The sequence below is a fragment of the Macrobrachium nipponense genome, chromosome 19, assembly GCF_015104395.2.
Source record: "Macrobrachium nipponense isolate FS-2020 chromosome 19, ASM1510439v2, whole genome shotgun sequence".
Lineage (NCBI taxonomy): Eukaryota > Metazoa > Arthropoda > Malacostraca > Decapoda > Palaemonidae > Macrobrachium > Macrobrachium nipponense.
This window is the reverse complement of record NC_061088.1, coordinates 67444681-67471147: the sequence shown is the minus strand read 5'-3', so window position 1 is coordinate 67471147 and position 26467 is coordinate 67444681. Positions and strand designations below refer to the sequence as shown.

General features: G+C 45.6%; 1 long non-coding RNA gene across 1 annotated transcript in view; it reads right to left on the bottom strand.

Annotated features, from left to right (window-relative positions):
- The window catches only part of LOC135218101 (uncharacterized), a 175933-nt gene that overhangs the window by 148426 nt on the left and 1040 nt on the right, over positions 1 to 26467 (bottom strand). Inside the window, exon 2 of the long non-coding RNA XR_010315267.1 lies at positions 1933 to 1983. This is a non-coding gene — a long non-coding RNA (uncharacterized LOC135218101). The remainder of the gene's footprint in view (positions 1 to 1932; positions 1984 to 26467) is intronic.

Here is a 26467-nt window from a genome sequence, read left to right as displayed (position 1 = left end):
GGGGGTGTTACCCCAAGACTGCACCTTGAAAGCCTTTCTCCGGTGCCATTTCCTCACCTCAAACTTCACCAACTGCTCAGGCGACCAGGCACAACACTTGGCAAAAGTAGAGGGTGTGTCACACTCACACCTTCAGCAATGTTCAGAGGAAGAGGATCTATGTCAATAAAGGAGCAGAAATTGCTGCACTTTTTCCCACCAACTCCTAGGCAAACACCCAGGGAGATGGCAGCCTTACAAGGCTTCTCTGACTCAGGGTTTGCATTATTTCAACATATTCATGAACACATATACAATCAAGAAAAACTACTTAATGACAGTTGAGCAGAGAGCGCAGCAACAAGTCTTCACCAGACGACGGCCAAAAGCAAATTGGAATCTTACGTCTGGTTGGGACAGGGCTCCCGACTACCAGACAGGTAGTTAACTGCATAACCACCTTGTTTGAAAATTCAATGGCCGTTTGCCTTCGCTGAAAGTAATTCCTAAAATAAACCGGACCAATAATATATATATAATATATAGGATATAAATATATATATATATATATATATATATATATATATATATATATATATATAATATATATATATATAATATATATATAATTACTGACAACAGTTAACAGAAAAAAATACCAATGCTATTGCAAAGCAACAAAGGTAACAAGTTACTCATCAATATTCAAACAGTAAACTGGGTAGAGAAGAGGAAAATGTCTTCTCTATCTGACTGCTGAAAAAAGTGAATAGCAATGTTGGATGATTGAAGGGTATCTGCCATCCTTGCAATTTCCATCAATTAACTATCAATACTCTTACTGGCTATAACAAACTTCCATCTAGAAGGTTGTACTGGTGTGAGTCTCCAGATGTTTTCAATAGTATAGTATCCAACAGCATGAGAAGAAACACATTTGAGCAAATTATTAGATGCATACATTTTGCTGACAACATGAAGATGGCAGGATGATAGATTCTACAAGGTTTGTTCCATTTTCAAACACATCAATAAAGTCTGTAAACCAAAACATCAGCAAAAATTCTATAGTATTGATGAAATCATGGTTCCCTATTATGGGAATCACGGAGATAAACAGTTCATCAGAGGTAAACCCATAAGGTTTGCATTCAAAATTTGGGCAGTGTGTACTTCAGATGGTTCACTTCTTCATGCAGAGCCATACTGTGGCTCTTACACAAATATTCCTGATGCTGGACTTGGCCAAGGTCCTAATGTGGTTGTATCTTTTTGCAGATAAGATAAACCTCCATATATTATATATAAATATATATAAATATTATATATAAATATATATATACACTATATATCATATATATATATATATATATAATATATATATATATATATATATATTATACTATATAATATATATATACATATACTATATATTATATATATATATATATATATATATATATATAGATATATGTATATATATATATATATATATATATATATATACGGTATGCTGGTTAAAAATGTTCTGTTGCAACAGAATTCCATCTCACACAAGATTTTCCTGGAGGAAAGAACCACCAAAACAAAATACGACATCTTCGTACCACGCAGTGATATATGGAACTCTGTCTAATCTTCGCCTCCTCACTCCGGACCACATATACAGGTATCTGATTTCATTCCAACAGACTTTTACACAAGTTAAATAACTTAATAAACAATAGTGCATGGAATAATCATGAGCAACAAGACAAAGTTTTAAATTTATCTAACACCCCCCTTACTGTAAACCAACATATAGTTCTAAATCTAGGCTTATCCTTTGCCCTTATGCCAGACAGTAAAAACAACCTAGACTTCATATTGGCTTTTGATAAATTCATATCGGACTAAAACTACAGCCGTGAAGATATATATTTAAAAGGAGTGTTACAAAATGCTTTAACTGACCTTAATAAGAAATATCCTGTTCCCCGTAGATTTATGATAGCCATCCATTCGCTGAAAAAGTTAGATGTTATAATAAGTAGATCCGACAAAGACGGCAAAACCGTAATTACGGTCAAAGATTTCTACCTCGACAAAATCAACCAACTCCTTAGCGACACAAACACTCACGACAAAATGATGAAAAATCCCCTCCAAAACGTCCCCACAGAATTTTTTTCGGGAAGTAAGATTAATTGACCAAGACAAAATGAGCATTGAACTATTAGAGAAATTTAAAGTGATTAATCCTAACTACCCTACTTTTATGGCCTTCCCAAAACTCACAAAGACAATCTTCCATTCAAACCCATCGTTTCATGTGCTGGAACTTTCAATTACAAAATTTCTAAATGGTAAGCTGGCCTCCTTTCCCCTTTTTTAGGTACTTTACCTCCCAGTCACATCAAACATTCCGAAGATTTTTGTCACAAATTCTGAGAAGCACATATACCACTTCACAACAAAACTTTTAAGCCTTGAAGTAGATTCCCTATTCACAAAAGTACCAGTACAGGTGAGGGGGAACGCCGTCCCTAGTGTTTCCCTCATCTCTCCGACTTCTTCCCGGCTCCTCCTCAAAAGAAGGAGTGCTGGGAGGAGGGCTGGTTACAGTCACTTCTTACAGTCAAAGTCGAAGGCAGAGTCTTTCCTCTCGGCTTCGACGAAGCGATCGTCTTAGCCGCAGAGGAAGTGCTAGCTAAACTCTTGGGCTTAGCCGCAGTCGTTCGAGGTTGCCCAGCCACCTTCGAGACTGCCTGGTGGACTAAACGGTCACTTTCATCAGTGCGCAGTTGTTCCACCACAGCGTCTACCATCTCTCTGGGGAAGAGAGAGGAGGAACTCCGCACCGGTCCATTGCGAAGACCCAAGGCCGCCTCTCGCCCAGCCGCCCTGGTTACGCGAGTGAGGACAGCGTCCCTACGCCTCAGAACCAGGTTGGCCTACAGGTTAGCCGTCTGGTGGGCCAGGTAGGAGATAGCCCTACCTCCAGACTGGCACAGTCTCACGAAAGCATTCAGGAGTGATGTTTCCCGAGGAGGAAGCGGCTTTAGACACTGTGAGGGACCACAGGTCTATCCAGGAGACTGCTTGGAATGCTTTCATGGCAGTAGATTCCAAAGCAAGTGCCTCTTGCTGCAAGAACCAGAGGTTCTCCAACAGGAGCTGCTGCAGAGACACCCCTGGAGTTAGCCTAGCTAGCTCCGGGTTAACCTGCTTGGGTGGCAGAGGGTCCTCCGATGGCACGTAGAATCGCCTCTGTCACGGTAGAGGTGGGGGAAGGAGCTTGGACGACGTGCCGGACCGAAGCGAACCCTCCTGTCCGGAGACGAGAGCGTCCACCTGGCTCAGCACACTCGGCCAAGGCTGATCGCGGCAGACCCACCGTCACCCTGGGTTCCTTTTTGGGTCCCCAGAACGACTCCAAACCCGATGTAGGCTTGGAAGGTGGGAGCGGCGATCCTTCCCTGAGGTCGTTGTGCTGGCGAATCAGTGCAATAACCTTAGCGAACAACCTCTGGATCTCGGGAGTGACTGTGTCCTGTGGAGACGGACCGTCAAGCCCATCCAGCGAGAACGCCTCCCGAGACCCTCCTACTTCCACAGTAGGAACCACAACAGACCCGTCCCGGTCTCCTCCTGCCACTTGCGCGTATGATCTGGTCGGTCCTAGGACCATGCCAGGTTCATAGGGCATCGTGGCGGGATCACGAGGAGCGTGCCCCTCGTGATCACTCCTGATCGCCTTGCTCTTCCCGGTGTAGCCCGAGGAAGTTGAAGGGATAGGAGAGGTAGACCTGACGCTCCCCCTCTCCCACCGGCATAACTGGCATGCTGGGGAGGCTGCAGGCGATCGCCACCGCGAGCTGCAGGCCTGGTCGAGCAGCTCTCCCTGGGAGAGCGGCTGGACCGAGAACAGCGGCGACGGTCCCGAGAGTCAGAAGAGCTGCTGCTGGTCCCCCTCTCCACCCGGTCCCGGTGGGAGTGGCAGTCAGGGGACCGGCAGAGTCCGCTGTCGCGGTGGGAGTGAGGCCGAGGGGACAACTTCCTCACTTCAGCCTGCGGCCGGTCTGGGACCATCGCATCAACACTGGGTAACGGCGGCTCGCCACGAGAGCGATCGCTGGTCTGGTGGGAGTCACCTGGGCGACTCCCGCCGGTCTTCCGCTCCGTGCCTGGATCCTGGCGCCAAGTGAACTCGGTTGCCTGGGTCTTGGCTGCACGGTCACCCGCAGGCGACCATACACTCAGTATCTCTCGCGAACGAGAGGCCGAGACGATACCTGGCGTCGAGGCAGAACCTCTAGCGCCAGGCGAGGAGGTACCAGTGTTAGCCGGCACTCCTCCGGTCCCAGTCTTCTTCTTCCTTGCGGAAGGAGAGACGGGCCCCATTCCCGAAGGAACAGGAGGACCTGCTGAAGTCCCAACCGTCCCACCGGGGTGGGACAGACCCTTAGAAGTCTCAGAGCGAGCCTTCTTAGGGGGGGAGGAGGCTACCTTCTTCTTCTTCGGCTGTGGGGCCTTAGAAGTCGAAGGGGAAGCGGCGGCAGCAGACGACGACGAAGAAGACACCTTCCTCCTCTTCTTCTTCTTCTTCGTCAGCTTCCCCAGGACCACCGTCAGGTCTTCCATCCAGGACGGAGCCGGGGCAGTTGCCAAAGCAACAGGGCCCGACTGCACCAGTCCAGAAGGACCTGGGGTGGGGGCAGCAACACCACGGGCACGAACGACAGCGGCAGGAACTGGTACTGGAGTGGCAGCAATCTCAGGAACAGGAGGCGGGGCAGGAACCAGCGGCATCCTCTGTACTGGAGGCAGGTCTAAAGGAGAACTCTTGCGACACCGGAAGTCAGGGACTGGAGCAAGAGCGGCAATACCAGGCGGCTGCGTCACGGTATACCTCTTCACATCTGGCAGCGGCGACTGAACAACAGCTGTCGGGGTAACCATGGCAACGTGCTGGGTGTAGACCAGGTGCGGTCATGGTTGGGCCATGAGTTACCGGCCTGGTCCTTCTCGCCAGATGACTAAGCAGCCCCTGAACACTCTGTGTCCCCTAGAGCCCCAGCGAGTACCAGGCCCACCCGAGATCGTCCCCCGTGGCAAGCAGATCTGAGGAAGGAAGAGTAGTCGGGTTAGTGGGGGGAGGGGGGGGACAGTTCCCACCCCAAGCGAGCGGACGACCCCGAATACAACTGCACATCGGGGTATCTAGCCCCCTCCTCCACACTTGACTGATCGAGAGAGGAGAAGGAGCGAGATACCCACTCCCCCCCACCAAGAAGGGGAAGGAGCCATACGAAGGAGCTGAGATGGAGGGAAGAAAGAAGAAGACGTGTCCGTGACCAAGGGAGTAACAGGAGATCTCTCCAATGACTCCCTGGCCGGCTGCGTGGTTTATTCCTCCCTCCATAGCGCTCCCACTGCTCCTCCGACCAAACAATACAAACATCACATGGCTCGGTGCGAGAGCATTCTCGCCCTTGGCATTGAGTGCATAGTTCAAGAGGATCTACCTTGAAAGAGGACTGAAAGGCCCCACACTTACAGCCCTCCACACAAGGGCACAATCTGCGGATAATGGGGGGCAAGGAGGTCTCTCCGGCTCTCAGGAATCCATAATTATTCACAATTCACGATAGTATGAACAATACAAAACAAACACATACTTACGTAAGCTTTGCACATGCACACTAGTAAGAGAGAAAGAGAAAAAATCTTCACGATATGAAGAAAACCAAGCATACGACGAATACAGAGGGCAGAGAGGTGAGCAACAAGTCTATCCACCAGCGCGGCCAAAAGCAAAGTGACTCCTCGCAGTCGAGCTGACCTCCAACTGCCGGACAACACGTCTATCCACCAGCGCGGCCGAAAGCAAAGTGACTCCTCGCAGTCGAGCTGACCACCAACTGCCGGACAAGTAGTTAACTTCCGAACCCCCTTGTTCGAAGCTTACGACCAGTTCAGCTGCCGCAAAGTTACCTTCCTATTATTAAAGGACCAACGGTTTGTATAGGTATCGGAACAAATGTGTATATACTACAAATAGATACGCTAATTTCACTTATTTTCCCGGTTTTGTGTGAGTCTTATACCCAGTTTGGAGGGTAAACACACACCAATTGGCAACACTGATAAACAACTGAAGACCGCCAAGAATGCCGTAGGCACTGTTCACATGGATACCTGTTGATATTTGAGTCAGGAATCTAGTTACTTTTTCAACAACGAATATTTCCAAATTAATAATCATATGTAAAAAATTTATGCAATTCATGACCTTATACTGCCATTTAACTATTTATTTAAATAATTATCTAGTGCATGCTTCCTCTTCTACCAAAATTCGTAGTTTCCTGGGATAAGTTGTAGATGGAAGTCATTGTTTACGATTTTTGTGAAGAAAGTGCCCCAGTGTCTATGGGTTCCAGTGGTGAGTGGATTTAGCACATGGAATGGGAAGTTTATTGACACAAGCGACTCCACAATCATCGAGATGGCATTAATCTTCTAAATATTCAGTTATAAGTAAATATTTCAAAAGCCTCATGGAGGTATGTGAGCACTGCATAGAGCCAGACTTTCATTAACCTCTGCTTAATCTTAAAATATGACCTTAATTTCTAACTTTAGAGAAAATGCTTACTTCGAAAGGAGAGTAGAGGTCTCGAGCTCTTGCTCTCACCACCAACAACTCGTGACTGATGCCCATCTCCAGTGTCAAGATGTGTTAAAATACTTTTTGTTCATGAAACTTACCTGTCAGATATATATATACGTAGCTGTATTCTCCGAAGCCCAACAAAATTTCAAAACTCCCGGAACACGCAGTGGGCGGCCAGGTGGTTAGTACCCATTCCCGCCGCTGGGAGGCGGATATCAGGAACCATTCCCATTTTCTATTCAGATTTTTCTCTGTCGCCGGTCGGTAAACAACTGTTTACAGACCTCCGCCTAGGATTTTGAAAACTTCTTTTTGCCTTGAGTATCCTGATTGACTTTTGATTTTTTTGGACTGGATTGTTGGCTTGGCATACGCGATAGTGGTTTGATTTGGATTTTGGCTTTGACTTTTCTTTAAATACGATGTCTGGATCTAGTTCTATTAGTTTCAGTGTGTGAGGTGTGCAAGAATGTAAGGTGAGGCTGCCGAAAGCTTCGGTAGACCCTCACTCTGTGTGCACGAAATGTAGAGGTCATGTATGTTTGTTGAACGATAGATGCATAGTGTGAGGATTTGACGGATCTTGATTGGAAGGCGTATGAATCGTACGTAAGAAAACTTGAGCGCGATAGAATCAGGAGGTCTTCCTCCAGAAGTGCTTCTGTGAATAGAAGTCAGGGTAATATTGTATCTCCATCGAATCCCCCTGTAGATTTAATTCAACCTAACCCTGTAGTGTTGCCTTCGGGCAATCAGGAAGTTTCTACAGAAGGAAATGTGCTCTCTACGATCATGGAGTCGATTCGTGCCCTGGAGTCAAAAGTGCTTGCGCTACAGTCAAATGCGAAGTGCAATGAAAGTGTTGGTGCATCTAGTGTTGTGGAGGGGGCATCAGATGGGTCCCATAATGCCTCCAGGTCTAGACCTCTGCCGGACCCCCAGGACTTAGGGAGTGGGCAAGTCGAAAGCCGAAGGAGGGTTACGGGAACTAAAAACCGGTTTGACGTCCTTTCGGCAGAATCTGTGGATGTGTCCCAGACTGCCAAGGATCGTGCACGGGCACGAGTCCTTAAAGAGTGTTTCTCGTCCTCCGAGGCGTCCTCCCCTCACCGGGGCTGGAGCTCTCTGAGAACCTCTCACGGAGAGAGCGGTAAGGGCGCAAGACGTCGCACAGGCGGCCATTGTCCTTGTCGCCCTCTTAAGAGAGGTTTTAGAGAAGAGGACACTTCACATCCTTCTTATCAACCTTTTAATTCGTCACCTGAATATTTTTAAGCCTTCCCACCACAGAAAAGGAACAAGACTTCATCAGAGGAGGACGCTTTTGAGCGTCCAAGTCGCTCTAGATTTGTTCCTGAGATGAAGGAGAGGGTGTCCCCTCGCCCTTCTTCCTCTCACAGGATTAGTCCTTCTCCTGATCAAGAATTTTCCCCGTCAAGGGAGATTTTAATGGGTATGCAGAAACAGTTGGCTACCTATTTTGCGAAGAGAGAGACAGAACCCGTTCGGCGGAGGAAGGACCGGTGGCTGCCTGTTAAGAGAACCAGACAATCCCCGGCTCCTTCTCCTCGTTCTTCGGCCTCTTCGTCACCTTCTGGCAGCCGACTCATTCGAGAACGTGAAAGTGTTCCTTTTGAGAGAGCGTCTAGGAGAGACGAGTATGGCAAAGACGTGAGTTGTCGCACAGGCGGCCGGCGTCTTTGTCAAGAGGTCAGGAACGTCCAGGAATCTCCGACGGACGATCATTGTTCTATTTCTCTCACGCACGTCAAGAGAGCGAAGCTCACCAAGATCAAGAGCCTCGTAAGGACGTTTCTGAAGGCGCACGACACGCTCAACGACCTGCATTTGTCGTTATGAAAGACTATGTTAGAGAAGCTAGACGTCCTTCTTTGCGTGACGCTAATCAGGACGCTTTTGAGGAAGCGTCAAAAAAATGACATTCGACGTCCTGTTTCATCGAAACGTTCACCAGAACGTTCGGGAAGACGCTTCGCAGGACGCACAGCGTCATACGCTTCAGGACGCTCTCCAGGACGCTCGGGAGGACGCCTCGGAAGAATTTTTAAGTCCGAAGCGTTATGATGTTCCACGAGAAATTAGTGTCTCGAAGATAACTGGGAAACAGAAACGGATTGATACTTCTATCCCTTCTTCAGACAGAGGCACCCTCTTGCGAACGGGGCCTCAAGGATTAATAACATCGCGATCTTTGAAGGACACTGCTGCTAAAGGAAAAGAATCGTCTAGTGATTCGTGTCCTACGGACGATGAAGAACCAACAACGTCATCCGCCTCGGATTACAAGACGTTAACGCATCTTCTGAAAAACTTGTTCCCGGATAAGTTTCAAGCACCGGTTCCTTGCTCTCCGCCTTCACAGTTGGCCTCATCGAAAGCCAGGAAAGCTCCTGGCTTCGTTAAGATGGCCACCTCGCTCTCTGCGAAGATTAAGAGAATCCAAGATTGGATGGACTCAAGGAAGGCGAAGGGCAACACTTCCTTTGCTCTTACTCCATCAAGACTAAGCGGGAGGGCGGGAATCTGGTACGAAACGGGAGAAGAAGCGGGATTGAAAGCACCGTCTTCCTCTCAGGGCGATTTCGCTAACTTGGTTGACGCTCCGAGGTCGTACCTATCATCAGCAAAGGTTTCCTGGATTATGTCGGAAACGGATCACCATCTGAAAGGCATAAGACTTTAGAAGTGTTTAACTTCTTGGATTGGTGCTTGGGGGCCCTGGACTTGCAATCCAGAAGTCAAGACTCGATTTCGTTGGAAGAATTATCAAGCGTGTTGGCCTGTATGGATAGAGCAGTAAGGGATGGCTCTGATGAACTGGCATCCCATTTTGCTACTGGGCTGCTAAAGAAGAGAGCTCTGTACTGCAGCTTTGCGGCGAAAGCGGTGTCTCCTGTGCAGAAGGCAGAATTGTTGTTCGCTCCTTTTTCTAAACATCTTTTCCCGCAGTCCATGATAAGGATCTGTCGGTTAACCTGCAGGAAAAGGCAACGCAGGACCTCTTAACACAGTCTTCCAGATGTCCTACAGCCCTGGCTTCTACTTCAGCCGTTCAAGCCCCTAAGAAGAAGTTTAAGCCCTTTCGTGGAGCGCCTTCCTCGAGAGCTTTCCCGTGAGGAAGGGGGCTCTCTAGAGGCAAGGCTTCATCAAAAAGCAAAGGAAAAATTTTACATTTCTGCCCTTCAGGCACCGGTCGGAGCGAGACTCACATCTTTTGCTCATGCATGGAGAATGATAGGATCGGACACCTGGTCCCTCGATATAATAGAGAGAGGATACAAGATCCCTTTCCTGTCTGCTCCTCCATTGAGCACGAAGCCTATAGACCTGTCGCCTTCATACCAGCCGGAGAGGCAACAGATTTTACTCGACCTTTTAGACCAAATGTTGGAGAAGAGAGCCGTAGAAGAAGTCCTAACGTTAGATTCCCCAGGCTTCTACAACCGGTTATTCCAGGTTCCGAAGCAGTCTGGGGGATGGAGGCCTGTCCTAGACGTCAGCAGGCGGAATCTTTTTGTGAGAAAAGAAAAGCTCAGGATGGAAACGTCCCAGTCTGTACTAGGGGCTTTGAGACCAGGAGACTGGATGGTATCATTGGATCTCCAGGACGCGTATTTCCACGTCCCAATTCATCCTCAATCAAGAAAATTCCTAAGATTCGTCTTTAGAGGACAGGTCTTCCAGTTCAGGGCTCTATGCTTTGGTCTAAGTACGGCACCGATGATATTCACTCTCCTCATGTGGAACGTAGCAAAATGGCTTCACCTGTCAAAAATAAGTCTCTCTCTTTACCTGGACGACTTGGCTAATCAGATCGTCTTCGGAGTCACGGTGCCTGGAGGACCTTCAAACGACGTTACAGCTGATGAAGGCCCTTGGCCTAATAGTCAATTACGAGAAGTCCCATCTGATCCCCACACAGTCCATCGTTGTATCTTGGGATTCAGATGGAGTTCCAGTGGCTTTTCAAGCTTTTCCATCAAAGGAACGTCAGCAGAAATGCTTAGAAAAAGTGTCAGCCTTCTTAGGGAAGGAAACATGCTCGGCGAAGGAATGGATGAGTCTGCTGGGAACCATTTCCTCGCTGGAGAAGTTTGTTTCCCTGGGGAGGTTGCACCTCAGGCCGCTCCAGTTTTTTCTAGCAGAAAACTGGAAGGACAAGCAAGATCTAGACACGACATTGATAATTACCCAATCGGTCAAGGATCATCTGAAGTGGTGGCTATCAGAAGGACTGTCCCTCAGCCTTTTGAGCCCCGACCTAGTGTTGTTTTCAGACGCTTCCATGGTGGGCTGGGGAGCAACACTAGGCAAGGAGAAGTGTCAGGCCTCTGGAGAGGGGAACAGAGGTCCTGGCACATAAACCTGAAAGAGTTGGAAGCCATTCGGTTGGCTCTCCAATTCTTCGAGGAACGAGTGGTGGGCCGAGTTGTCCAGATCAACTCGGACAACACCACAGCTCTCGCTTACATAAAAAAAAAAGGGGGGGGGGGGGGGGGACACTCTCGGTCCCGGTTCGAGATAGCAAGAGACATCCTCCTATGGGCGAAAGCTCGGAACATAGTAATCCTAACGAGATTCGTGTCGGGAGTGCAAAATGTCCGGGCGGATCTTCTAAGCCGCCAACATCAGCTGCTTGCCACGGAGTGGACTCTCCATCTAGAGGTCTGCCAAGTACTATGGAAACTTTGGGGACGCCCGCTTGTGGACCTCTTCGCAACCTCAAAAACGAAGAGGCTTCCTATTTATTGCTCACCGGTTCTTGACCCAGAAGCGATAGCAATAGACGCCATCCTATGGGACTGGATGGGGATGGACGTCTACGCCTTTCCCCTGTTCAAACTGTTAGGAGAGGTAATCAGGAAGTTTGCGGCGTCTCCGCGAGCGAGAATGACGCTAATCGCCCCGTTTTGGCCTTCAAGCGACTGGTTCACGGAGGTCATGTCTCTTCTAGTAGACTTCCCAAGAACCCTTCCAGAGAGAGCCGATCTTCTCAGACAGCCCCACTTCGAGAGGTACCACGGAAACCTCTCCACTCTGAGTCTGACTGCGTTCAGACTATCAAAAAGTTGGCCAGAGCGAGAGGTTTTTCAAGACCAGTGGCAGAGGCTATTGCCAACGCTAGAAGAGCTTCCTCTCGAGCAGTGTATCAATCTAAGTGGGCTGTCTTCAGGAAGTGGTGTAGGAAGAAAGGTATTTCCTCCTCCACGACCTCTGTGAGCCAGATCGCTGATTTTCTCCTACATCTGAGAAATGTGGACAAACTTGCGGTGCCCACAATCAAAGGATATAAAAGTATGTTGTCAGCTGTCTTCCGTCACAGAGGGTTAGACCTGACAAATGATAAAGACCTTCACGATCTTTTGAGGTCCTTCGAAACATCGAAAGTACCGCAACCGAAGGTCCCATCATGGAACCTTGACGTGGTTCCGAAGTTCATGATGTCGAGTCCATTTGAACCTCTGCATGCTGCCTCGTTGAAAAAAGTTACAAGAATGGCGATTTTCCTAACTGCTCTTGCCACAGCGAAAAGGGTTAGTGAAATTCAAGCAATGAGTAAACATGTGGGCTTCAGGGGACAATGCAGTGTGCTCCCTGAGCCCTGCCTCTTAGCGAAGAATGAGAACCCTTTGAACCCTTGGCCGAAGACCTTTGAAATCAAAGGGTTAATAGAGTTCATCGGACGTGAGCCAGAGAGAGTCCTGTGCCCTGTCAGGGCTCTCAAGTTTTATTTGCAGAAAACTAAAGACTGTCGGGGTTCTTCAGAAAATCTGTGGTGTTCTGTTAAGAGACCTGACTTTCCTATGACTAAAAATGCACTGGCATTCTTTTTACGAAGCACCATCAGGGAGGCCCATGCGTCCTGCCCAGATGGTGATCTGAAACTTTTGAAAGTAAAAGCCCATGAGGTGAGAGGTGTCGCGACCTCAATGGCGTTTCAAAAGAATATGGCACTCAGCGATATCCCAAGTGCTACTTTTTGGCGAAGCAACTCTGTGTTCGCTTCACATTACCTGCGGGATGTGAAGACGGCATATGAGAACTGCGAGTCGCTAGGACCATACATATCCGCAGAAATGTTATTGGGGGCAGGAAGCAGCACGAATCCTATCCTATAGAAAAGGGATAGGTGTGCTTTGATTTTATGGTGTCGGTTTATGGTTGAAGGGTTGGTTGCTTGAGGTGCTTTCCCTTTCTTTAGCCTAGAAGTTATGGGACTAACTTCGATAGGTTAGGTCAGGTGGTGGTTTTTAGCTTCGTTGCCCTCACAGTATGGTCATAATGGTCGAGTCACATTGTGGTCACGCTCCCGTTGACAGATCATCTAGAACTCACCAGCTATATAGGTCACTACCTTGCTGGAGAGACTAGTAAAGCAGAAGCAGACTTGGGTGACAGTAATCACGAAGTCAGCTATGCTAACAGGTAAGGAACCAAGATGTCAATCATCTGCATGTAATTTGTTCCTAAATCCTTCTATTTCTGTCCCTTCTTTTCCCACCTCCAATGGTGGGATTCAGCTATATATATATCTGACAGGTAAGTTTCATGAACAAAATGTTATTGTCATGATACAAAGTTTGTTCATACTTACCTGGCAGATATATATAATTAAGTACCCACCCACCTCCCCTCAGGGGACAGTGGTATGAAAAATCTGAATAGAAAATGGGAATGGTTCCTGATATCCGCCTCCCAGCAGCGTGAATGGGTACTAACCACCTGGCTGCCCACTGCGTGTGCCGGGAGTTTTGAAATTCTGTCGGACTTCGGAGAATACAGCTATATATATATCTGCCAGGTAATTATGAACAAACTTTATTGTATCATGACAATAACATTTTCGGAGGAAATTGGATCCACTAGTCCAGTCGGTGGTATTTCTACAGAAGCAATCCGTGGTGGCCTAGACTATGGCAATGAAGTTTTCCTATGTTATTTTACTTACTGAACATGAATTTAAAGTAATATTTATTCGGACGACTGTAATTAAACCCCCAGGGGCCAGTACTAAAAACAGCTAAATACATTAGACGCCCCAATAACCCTAGTGGATGTCGTATCCGCGGTTACGTTCCTTGCAGTTCGTGCAGAACTAATCTTTAGAATTACCCTGCAAGAAACGTAACCGCGGATACGACATCTACGGTCTACCAAGGATTGGTATTTCGCTGTGTTTAGTACTGGTCCCCGGGGGTTAATTACAGTCATCCGAATAAATATTACTTAAAATTCTTGTTCAGTAGGTAAAACTGCATAGAAAAACTGCAACTGCCATAGTCTGGGCCGCCACGGATAGGTACCCTAGATCTACCCAGTCAGTTGCTCCCACTAGTAGGATTCAGAGTTGTAATAGTAGTAAAATGTGGATTTTGGCTATATAATGGCTCCATTATCGGTTTATTTATCTCTTTATTTTTGCTTGTATTTCGTGTTTCAAATGTCATAAATAAGAGGAAATAACACAATATCATGGCAAAACCTTCCCCAAAGTGTTTTACCCCACCCAAACCCCCACATTCCCATTGGTCCCCCTACAGTAGAATTGAGTTGTAAGGCATAATTGTCCCAAGTGTTTTAACCCACCCAAAACCCTGCATTCCCATCGGTCCCCCTTACCATAGGATAGAGTTCAAAGGTAAATTACAGGTTATTACAGCTGGCCAAAAAAATATTACTTTAAATTCTTGTTCAGGAGGTAAAACTGTATAGAAAAATGTCAACTGGCATTAGTCTAGTTCGCCGTGGTATACGGGCTTAGATCTACCAACCAAACAATGTGAGGTATTCTAAGCAATAACTCTGCATGGACTGCAGGAATGGAGCGGCTACAGTTTTCAGGGCCACCCTATCTTCAACCAATTTTCTAGTCATAACCTACCGCTAGATGGCGGAGCGATAAACAACAAAAATGGCGAAGACGAAAAGTATAAAAAATATTTTAGCGGTCATATTTTGCACATTCCTGATTGGCGGAGGGATAAACAACAAAAATGGCGAAGACGAAAAGTATAAAAAATATTTTAGCGGTCATATTTTGCACATTCCTGATTTCAGTTTCGGCGTGGCAGAATGGCGCTTTGCCCCTTATCCGCATTATGAAAGATTCTTGGCAAGCACTTATGTTTTGGCAAGCGGGAATTTTTGAGCGGTAGATCTAAGCCCTTATTCCGCGGCGAACTAGACTATGCCAGTTGACGTTTTTCTTTACAGTTTTACCTCCTGAACAAGAATTTAAGATATTTTTTCGGCCGGCTGTAATTAACGTGTAATTTACCTTTGAACTTGATCCTACGGTAAGGGGAACCGATGGGAATGCGGGGTTCTGGGTGGGGTAAAAAACACTTGGGCGAATTATACCATTCAACTGTATCCTACGGTAAGGGGGACCAATGGGAATGCGGGGTTTTGGGTGGGGTAAAACACTTGGGAAGGTTTTTTAGTGTTATTGTGTCATTTCCTCTTATTTATGACATTTGAAACACGAAATACAAGCTTAAATAAAGTGATAAATAAACCAATAATGGAGCCGTTACATAGCCAAAATCACTTATTGCTACTGCTATTATGACGCCGAATCCTACTACGCATGTGCCAATCCTACTGCGCATGCGCCGAGATATAAGGGAGCTTTTAGTTCAGACACAAAGTTCCTAAGGAGATAAATGATGGGGGGTTTTGTAGGGGGTTACATGTATTTAACCAATCATGATGCATTAATAACCTTACGTTGCGATAGGAGACTTTTGGGGAGGATTCATGCATTATTACATATATTCCTTTTCCTAATTTGTTTTGTAATTGTGTAATATTACTTCAAGCTTTTATTTCTGTTCCATTTATCATAGTATTGTTTAATAATATTACATTACAATTGAGGGCAGGCCACTGAAACTCTCATGAGGGGTGGGACTAGAAGGCGGTTTAGGACGTTTCAAGACCTTCCTGTCAATGACGTAAAATTGATGGTATTACATTTTTTGAAATTGAACTATTATTATTTTTTCGTGAAATTGGTATTGCATTTTTTCATTTTACAGACATTCCAATTCACACATGCATTTTTTCTCCCTTCTTTTTTCTATACTATTCACCTTTACGTGCCTGTCTGACCCATAACAATTTCTTGTTCTATTAGCTTAGGTTGGTTAGGTTATGATCCTAACCTCTATGTTACACTTCTAAGATTACCTTCCTTTAAGGGGGGTATGGGGGTGCGGAGCCCCCCGGTCAGGCAACATGTTCTACTAGGTTAGGTTAGGTTGGTTAGGTTACGATCCTAACACCTATATGTTACCACTAAGATTACCGTTCCGTTTAAGGGAGGGTACGCCCCCCCCCGGTCAAGGCAACATGTTCTACTAGGTTAGTTTGGTTAGGTTACGATCCTAACCTATATGTTACACTTCAGATTACCTTCCTGTTTAAGGGGGGGGGGGGGGGTACGCCCCCCCGGTCAGGCAACATGTTCTACTAGGTTAGGTTAGGTTGGTTAGGTTACGATCCTAACCTATATGTTACATTTCTAAGATTACCTTCCTTTAAGGGGGGTATGCTGGTCAGGCAACATGTTTTACTAGGTTAGGTTAGGTTAGGTTGGGTAGGTTACGATCCTAACCCATATGTTACACTTCTAAGATTACCTTCCTTTAAGGGGGGTACGCTGTCAGGCAACATGTTCTGTTAGGTTAGGTTAGGTTGGGGAGGTTACGATCCTAACCTATATGTTACACTTCTAAGATTACCTTCCTTTAAGGGGGGTATGCTGGTCAGGCAACATGTTCTACTAGGTTAGGTTAGGTTAGGTTGGGTAGGTTACGATCCTAACCCATATGTTACACTTCTAAGATTACCTTCCTTTAAGGGGGGTACGGAGGGGGGCGGAGCCCCCCTGGACAGACATGTTCTACTAGGATAGGTTAGGTTAGGTTGGTTAGGTTACGATCCTAACCTATATGTTACACTTCTAAGATTACCTTCCTTTAAGAGGGGGTACGGGGGGCTCCGGTCAGGCAACATGTTCTACTAGGTTAGGTTAGGTTACGATCCTAATATGATATTTTCATATTAAAATAAATTTTTGAACATACTTACCTGGTAGTTATATATATAGCTTAAGTCCCTGTGACGTCACGGCGGCAGAATTCAAAACTCACGGCAATCGCCGATTGGGTAGTCAGGTGTACCACCTGTGCGCCCTCTATCCAGGTACCTGGAACCATTCCAACTATTCCTCAGATCTTCCATGCCCCTAGTCTCTAGAGGAGAGGAGGGTGGGAAATAAATTATATATATAACTACCAGGTAAGTATGTTCAAAAATTTATTTTAATATGAAAATATCATTTTTAAACATCTAACTTACCTGGTAGGTTTTATCGATATATATAGCTGATTGACACCTTTGGTGAAGGGTCAGAGACAGCCAACATCGTTGGAATTGACATAAGTCTCAATAAACAAACTTATGGGCTCGTACCTGTTTAAGGAAGCTGACTTTAATAATCTCGTGCCTCATTATGTCTGCTTTCCTTAAGAGATCCAGCGATCCACCCAGTGGGCTGAAGACCTCAAGGAGCTGTCAACCGGTGCATAACCTCTATGTGACAGGACCTCGTCTAATATCTTTGTTCCGGGCGCTACCAAGGAACAAAATGACCACCTGACTGAAAATCAATGGTTGTGGAAGCCTGCGTCGAGTCTCCACAAACAACCATAACAATTCAACAGTTCCAAGGAAGGAAAAAAGGTATTAGGTTATGGGATTGTAGGGGTAGCTCCTTCTCCCACTACTGCATTCGCTGTTACGAATGGTCACAAAGTGCAACAGTCTTCGTAAAGAGTCTGCACGTTTCAAATAGTGTGAGGCAAACACTGACTTACTTCTGCAGAAAGTAGAGTCCATTATATACTCAGTAAAGACCTGATCTGTCTGAAAGCTACAGATGTTGTCACTGTTCTAACTTTCATGTGCTTTGACCTTCAACAGTTTGAGATCCGCCTCAACTCTATTATGAATGAGCTTCCCTTATAAGGTTCTTTTTAAAAATTTGGAACAAAAAGGAAGCGCATTCTTTTGACATTTGCAGAGAGGGCTTCTGACAAAACACTCAAGCCCTCTGAATTGGCACATAATTGCTTCGTTCTTTTCAGGTAATGCTTCAGGACCCTTACCACACAAAGAAAACACTAATTCCTTACCTGTGAGCTCCGACAGGTTTGGAATCTCGAACGATTTGGGCCGGGGCAGAGAAGTGTGTTCGTTCTTTGCTAGAAATTCCAGCTGTAGAGAGCAGATAGCATTGCCCTGTCTGAACCCTACAAGGCATGGATTTCACTGACTTTTCGCTGTAGCTAGACCAACTAAGAAGAGAGTTTTATACGTTGAGGTCCTTAAATGATGTTTCCTGTAAAGGTTTGAACCTATCACTCATGATAAACTTCAGGACTATGTCCAGATTCTATGCTGGAGGGGACTGTAGTCTTTCTTTAGTCGTGTTGAAGGGTCTGAGAAGGTCTTGGTGATCTTTATATTTACACATATCTAAGTTCCTGTCAATGAAGACCTCTTCGAACATGTTTATGTATCGCTTAATGGTCAGGTCGAAATATGAAGTTTTTATGATAAAACAAAGTTAATGTATACTTACCTGGCAGGTATATATATAGCTATATTCTCTGTTCCACCTGGCAGAAATTTTCAAAACTCGCGGCAATCGCTAGTAACCTATTAGTAGTTCAGGCAACCACCACCCCGTTACCGTGGCGCTAGCGCTAGGAACCCCGTCCCAATTGGGCCAGATTTTCTCTGAACCCCTGTCCCCTGAGGGGAGGCGGGTGGGATAATTAAATTATATATACCTGCCAGGTAAGTATACATTAAACTTTGTTTTATCATAAAAACTTCATTTTAATGTATGACACTTACCTGGCAGGTATATATATAGCTGATTGACACATTTGGAGGTGGGTCAAGGACAGCAACATTCTTAGAGTATAAAAATATATTAAAATATTATTAAAACTCAGGTTCCTTACCTGCTAAGGTAGCTGACTTCATAGGTCCTGCCTCTAAGCCTGCTTAAACCTTAGTAGCTCTCAACAAGGAAGTGTCCTGTATGTTGAAGAAGCCAAGACTGGAACTGACAACTGGACGTGACCAATGTGTTGACAGATCCTTACAGCCCTCTTATGCCACGGCATTCAAGCTAGTAACAGATCATTTACCTGAACTACACACACACCATCACCAGATAATACTAACACGACTGAGAAAAGTACCGCACCCTTTTCTCAGACGACCAAGAAACACAAACACCATCACCTAATAAATACAACTAGCTTACAAGAAGGTTATGGGGTAGAAACTCCTTTGCCCAATACTGTACCCGAGGACACGTATGGACCTAGCGTCTGACAATTATCGAAGGTTTGTCTGAACTTCCCTAAGATAATGAGACGCAAATATTGAATTAGTTCTCCAATATGTTGATTCAACAATTTCCTTGAGGGCTAAATTCTTTTTAAAAGCTAATGAAGTCGCCACTGCCCTGACTTCATGAGCCTTCACTTTCAAAATACCAAAGCTCTGCTCTTCACACAACATATGAGCCTCTTTAATTAATCTCTCATGAAGAAGGCTAGAGCGTTCTTCGTCATGGGTTTCTAGTGGGGTCTTTAACTGAACACCACAGAGCATCAGACCTCCCTCTGATAACTCTTGTTCTTTCTATATAACATCTCAATGCTCTCACTGGGCAGAGAACTCTTTCTTGCTCGTGTTACCGAACCAATTCAGCTAGAACCCAAAACTTCAAAGGATCTTGGCCAAGGATTAGCTGGATCCTCATTCTTGGCAAGAAACCTTCTTGGAATGAACACACTGCATTGCCGTTGTCTCCATCCCACCTTCTTCGATATGGCTGAAGCTCACTAACTTTTAGCAGTTGCCAATGCTACTAAAAGATAGTCTTCTTAGCAAGATCTCTCAGAGAGGATCCCTCTAACGGTTCGAATTTGCTAGAAGTTAAATACTTCAAGACCACATCCAGGTTCCACGCAGGTGGCTGCCTTCTGATTGTTCTTCGTCCCAAACGAACCTAATCAGATCTCTCAGATCTAAGTTATTCGAGATGTCTAGATCCCTGTGTCTTAAACACTGAGGTTAGCATACTCTTATAACCTTTAATTGTCGAAACTGACAAGTGTAAATCCTTCCTCAAGTAAGAAGGAAATCTGCGATTTGGGTCACAGAGGTACTGGATGAAGACACTTTCCTGTTTTTACACCACTTCCGGAAATTGTCCCACTTCGACTGATACACCGTGATTTGTGGAGGTTCTTCTGGCTCTAGCCACTGCACTGGCCACCTCTCTAAATATCCCCTCGCTCTGACCAGACGTTCGATAGTCTGAACGCAGTCAGACCCAGAGCGAGGGTATTCTTGTGAAACCTGTCGAAGTATGGGGGTTGTTTGAGTAAATCTACTCTTAGAGGAAGAGTCCTTGGCGTATCTACTGTCCATTCCAGTAAACCTCTGTGAACCAACCAAATTTGGGCCGGCCAAAACGGGGCTATTAAGGTCATCCTCGTTCCTTTGCTCTCCCTGAACTTCTTCATCACTTTCCCCAGCACCTTGAACGGAGGAAAAGCGTACAGATCTAAGTTTGACCAATCCATCAGGAATGCATCTACCGCCACTGCTTCCTGGTCTGGAATCGGAGAGCAATATGTTGGTAACCTCTTTGTTCTGGCTGTCGCAAACAGATCCACTACCGGACGGCCCCACAACTTCCACAGGCTCTGGCAAACCTCCATGTGCAACGTCCACTCCGTCGAGAGAAGTTGCTCTCTCCTGCTCAACAGGTCCGCACCCACGTTCTTCTCTCCTTGTATAAACCTGGGTGTAGTATCACGACCTTTTCCTCTTCTGCCCAAAGCAGAATTTCTTTTGCCAGATTGTAAAGGGGAAAAGAATGAGTTCCCCCTTGCTTCCGAATATATGCCAGAGCCGTGGTGTTGTCCGAGTTGACCTGCACTGTCTTGTTTCGAATCAACTCTCTGAAGTGCTTCAAAGCCAAGAAAATTGCCAACAGTTCCTTCCTGTTTATGTGCCACTTTGTTTCGTCCTTGTTCCAAAGTCCCGACACCTTACTTGAGGGCCTAATGTCGCTCCCCAACCCGCGTCCGACGCGTCGGAAAACAAGACGAGGTCTGGGTTCTTCTGCTGAAGCGACATCCCTCTTGCTAACCTGCCTGGAGTTAGCCACCACTTTAATTCCTCCTTTACTTCGGTCGGAATTAGAAACTGGAAGGAATCCGGTTGCGATTTTCTTGGCCATGAATCCTTCAGGAAAAACTGAAGAGGTCTCATGTGCAGTCTTCCTAAAGAAATGAACCTCTCTAGTGAAGAGAGTGCCCCCAGTAGACTCATCCACTCTCTTGCAGAGCATCGGTCTTTCTTTAGAAAATCCTGCACCTTCCGACTGCATTGGGCTTGCCTTTCGGGGGACGGAAAAGCCCGAAAAGTCACTGCCGATATCTGAATCCCCAAATAAACTATCTGTTGTTGGGGCTCCAAATGGGACTTTCCCATATTCACTACCAGACCTAGGTCTTTTGCTAAGTCCAATGTTTGACTTACGTCCTCCAGACATCGACTTCTCGACTGGGATCTTATCAACCAGTCGTCCAGATACAAAGACACTCTGATCCCTCTTAAATGTAGCCATCTCGCCACGTTGGACATCATCCTCGTGAATACTTGAGGGGCTGTGCAAAGGCCGAAGCATAGGGCCTTGAACTGAAAGACCCTGTCCTGAATCACAAACCTTAGATACTTCCTGCTTCCTGGATGAATCGGAATATGAAAGTATGCGTCTTGTAAGTCCAGAGTCGCCATCCAGTCCCCTGGACGTACCGCTGCCAGTACTGAATCGTTCGTCTCCATAGTGAACTTGGTCTTTTCTACGAAAAGATTCAGTTGACTTACGTCCAGCACTGGCCTCCAACCTCCCGAGGACTTTGCAACCAGGAACAGACGGTTGTAAAATCCCGGAGATTCGTGATCCAGAACAGGTTCTATTGCTCCTTTCTCTAGCATGGAAGCTACTTGCTCCCACAGAGCCGCTTTCTTCTCTAAATCGTTGTAATTTGCCCCGAGGGCTCTCGGAGATGTTGCGAGAGGAGGTCTTTTCACAAAAGGAATCTTGTATCCTTCCCGAGCTACGTTGACAGCCCAGGGATCTGCCTTCAATTGTTGCCAAACTTCCCAAAAACCTTGAAGTCTGGCTCCCACTGTCGTCTGGAGGACCGAGTTCTCATTCTTTAGAGGGGGTCTTGGCTCCTCTTTTCGCGGGTACTCTCTTACCCCTAAAGGCGGGTCGAGCGAACGTTCTTCCTCGAAAGGGCTGTTGCGACGGTCTAGTTTCCTTTGGCGTCTTCTTCACCAACTTGGTTGGTAAGAACTTCTTAACAGCGTCATGATGGTTTTATGATTTCCTGACGCTCAAGTGCCCGGGATCATGTTGTTTATGATCCTGACGTTCAGGATCTACTCGGCCGAAGCCATGATCCCCTTGGCGTTGGGATCTTTAGTGTCCGGAGACGAAGACCAAAGCAAAGAAGGAAGAGGAGAATGTACAGAAGGCATAAAAGCGTCTGACATCTGTCTGTCCTTTACCGAAACAGATGGCCGCCTGTGCGACATCTTACTGCTTTCGACAAAAGGACCAACCGTGTCTGACGTCTTTCCGTCTGCCACCGAAGCAGATGGCCGCCTGTGCGACATCTTACTGCTTTTGGTGGGGGAACTGACATTCTCCAACCTCTTTTGTCTTCGTAATCAGACTAAAATCTCTTCGGACTGCTGCAATGCTATATCCTGGCAGTTCTTGACGCTTTGCGTCACTCATGATCTCCTCCTTATGAAGGATCTAGATTTCGAAGTTTAACGCCAGCCCCATCTGGGTACTGCATCGTCAGACGACGAAGAAAATACTTTAACTTCGCCTATCCAATGGCGAGTATGAGTGTCCTGGGGACAGCTGCTCGGGAGCTAAAATCTCTCGTCTCCCTTCGTCAGTCGACTTTCCTTCTCACAGGGGTTGGTGAGCTTGGAAGAGGTCTAGGACCAGGAGTACGATAGATCCGAGGCGTATCAATCGAAAAAACATAATAATTTTTACCTTGCCTTTCCTATGGCGAGGGTGAACGTCCTGGGGATCGTCAACAGGTACGCTCGAGGGGACGGCCGCTTGGTAGCTAGAGCCTCTCGCCTCCCTTCGTCAGTCGACATTCCTTCTCACAGGGGTTGGTGAGCTTGGAAGAGGTCTAGGACTAGGAGCACGACAGGTCCGAGCGGTCGCACCCTCCACTGTACTTGCAGTGATTTTAACAATGTAACTTGTGATTCTAAAATCTCTCACATTCGACCACGATTTCTCCGTTTCCACAGGGGATTATACCTTTACCAAAGGCTTGAATGGTCGCTATCATGTCCTATAAAGTTGGACCAACACTTATATCAGTAGGGGGAATAGAAACTATTACTATGAAAGCAGGGTCAATAGGATCACTAGCAAGGGAAAGAGAATTGTTAATTCCCACTATCTCTAGAAGAGCGAGACATACTCTTCGCTCTCCTGATGTTATTTTCAAGATTTCGCACATAGCAATAATATCTATCCAGTCATTTTCTCCCTGTATCATGCAAATGATCACTCTTGCTTCTCAATTTATATAATATTAACGAGAATCTATAGAGGTTTAACAAACCAAGAATTACATCCTCTCACTCACATTCTTACACTCGAAGCAGAGTCAAGCCATGTTTGGAAAATGTGAAAGAGAGATCAAGACTAAGCAAGAGTCAAAATAATAATGTAAACATTCTCTTATCGTCATCATTCATTATGATTCATTATCATTATCAAGATGATCTACATACACCCAACAACAAGCGAAAGCCAAAGTGTACTTCACCAAATCAATTGCGAAAAACACGGGCGAAAGCGAGTAAAATTCCACGATGTTAGCCGAAACGGCGGCAGGGAAGATCTGAGGAATCGTTGGAATGGTTCCAGGTACCTGGATAGAGGGCGCACAGGTGGTACACCTGACTACCCAATCGGCAATTGCCGCGAGTTTTGAATTCTGCCGTGACGTCACAGGGACTTAAGCTATAAATATATAGCTACCAGGTAAGTTAGATGTTTAAAACTATATGTTACACTTCTAAGATTACATTCCTTTAAGGGGGGGTATGGGGGGGGGCTCCGCCTCCCAGTCTGGCAACATGTTCTACTATGTTAGGTTAGGTTAGGTTACGATTCTAACCTATATGTTACACTTTTAAGATTGCCTTCCTTTAAGGTGGGCTATGGGGATGGGGGGGAGCACACTGGTTAGGTTACACAATTTTTACAATTGTCCTCAACATTTCTTCAATCACCCCCTGAACTGGCCACTCTGATCCTTGAAACTTGATGCTATTCTATTCATTATTCACTAAAATGGCCTTAGACTTGTACTTGATAATTTATACTAAAGTACCAGAAGTGTAAATACCAGATGTAAAAAACCATGTATAGATATATAATATTTATTTTCATGTATGTATGGATTATTAGCTCTTATGTAAAATATGTGTCCCTACTGTAAGGTTTCATTGCAATATTTTTTACTTTATTAATAATACACGATAACTTTGGTTTCATAAACATAAAAGAAGCTATGTTTGTACGGTTTCACTCAACATTTGTCAAGTTCAATTACCCCCAAACAGGTCTCCCTCATTTCCTATGTTGTCCACCCATTACAAGACCGTGTTGGCGTTTTTTTTTTTTTCTTTCATAAACGTGAATATTTACCCCCATCCCATCCTCTCTACCCTCTTTCGTGGTCTCCATCCCCCCACCCCTCCTCCTGACAAACTTGCCGGTGTCTCACTTCACTTATCAACCACCACGATGGCGGAAGCAGTTCCAGGCACATCCACCTCCTCCAGGCCCATTACTAACTCGACTCTGCCCCATACATGTGCTAACTGTTTCGTTAGTTATAAGGACTTTTCAGCCAATTACTCGGGGCAGTATGAAAGGTTGGTAATATACTGTCAGGATCACAGACTTTTGAGGAAACAGGCCTTTTGCCCTCATTGTGGCAACGAGTGTAGGCTTGACCTGCAAAGAAAGGGGTTCAAGTAACACTTAATATTTGTTGATGTTTGAGTTTTACCTCATTATATTTTACAAGTCTAAAGTAGGTTAAACACTCTGTACCTTAAACATCTATCTATAACATTAAATAATATGCCCGTTCCCTATGTTCTCATGTTTTGAAGTTTGTACAGAGTAATTTTAATATACCTATCCACTTACAGGTGTGACAAGTCTTACGCCCCTTACCCTTAAAAACCAAAGAAGAGGTGCAACTATTACCTCTCGCTATTGAAGAGCACATGGTTTTCTGGGTCCCTCTTGGATGTTGAGACTGTCCTCTTCTTCTCATTTATTTATGTTAGCGATTTTTTTAGCTATCGAGTTGCGAGGACAGAGCTCGGTTTAAGTGACGTAGCCATTAATGATTGGTCCAGCTACTCCAGGGAAGTTTTTTTTTTTTTTTTGTCTTTAGAAATTTTTTTTTTTTTATAAAGTTAATGGTTTTTTTTCCCCACGGTTTTATGTTAAACTTTATTTATGTCACTAACCCTACTTTCCATTTCAGGTCATAGTACATTGGTGTATCCGGCAGAAGAAATTAATAGGTGGTCCCGGTACAACTGTTGAGATCGACGAAGCAAAGTTTAGCAAAAGTAAGTATAATGTAGGCCGGGTTGTCGCGGGTCAGTGGGTTTTTGGTGGGGTATGTAGACAGACCACGGAGTTTTTTGTAATGCCAGTAGAAAACAGGATTGCCGCAACTTTGCTTACTGTGATTAAGGACTACATTGTACCGGGGACCACTGTTATTTCTGACTACTGGAAGGCTTATGATTGCCTGGCGGACGAAGGCTAGGCCCACTCGACTGTCAACCATTCCATCAACTTTGTGGACCCAGTAACCGGTGCCCATACAAATACAATTGAAAGGCGGTGGAGGGAACTTCGTGAGGCAACGCCTCGGTATGGCCGTAGAAGGTACTACTTTGTCGGGTACTTGGCAGTGGCGTACTTTAAAATCCACTTTGACGACCCCAAGAAGAGGCTCCACACCTTCGTGAAAGCGGCTGCTGAACTCTATCCTCCACCCCTTTAAGGTAAGGTTCCTAATCTTTAATGTTCTTTGTTATATTGTGTTTTAGTGTTTACCAACTCGTACCTCTGCCTTCTTCTTCTGGTACCCCACCCCGTCCCGGCCCTCTTACTGGACATAAGGCTCCCTGTTGGTTACGTATCCCACACCCACTACTAGCATTCAAATATGGCGGTTTGTTTACGTTTGTTGGCTCTGAACCAACACTTCGATTATTGTTCAGTCAAAGTAGACTATGGCAATTGACGTTTTTCTATATTATTTTGCTTACTTTACAAGAGTTTAAGGTAATATTTTGCCGGTCGTCGGTAACTAATCTGTTAATTACCTTTGAACTAAGTACATTGGTAGGGGCTACATCACACCCCTTGTACTGTCATGTAGGTAGTCTTCAAAGGTAAATTATGGTTTAATTACAGTCGACAGAATAAATATTACTTTAAATTCTTGTTCAGCAGGTAATATAACATAGGAAAACGTCAACTGCCATAGTCTACTGTACCGCGGAATGCGGGCTTAGAATGACCTTTTGAGCTGCAAGTGCTTGCCACAGGGG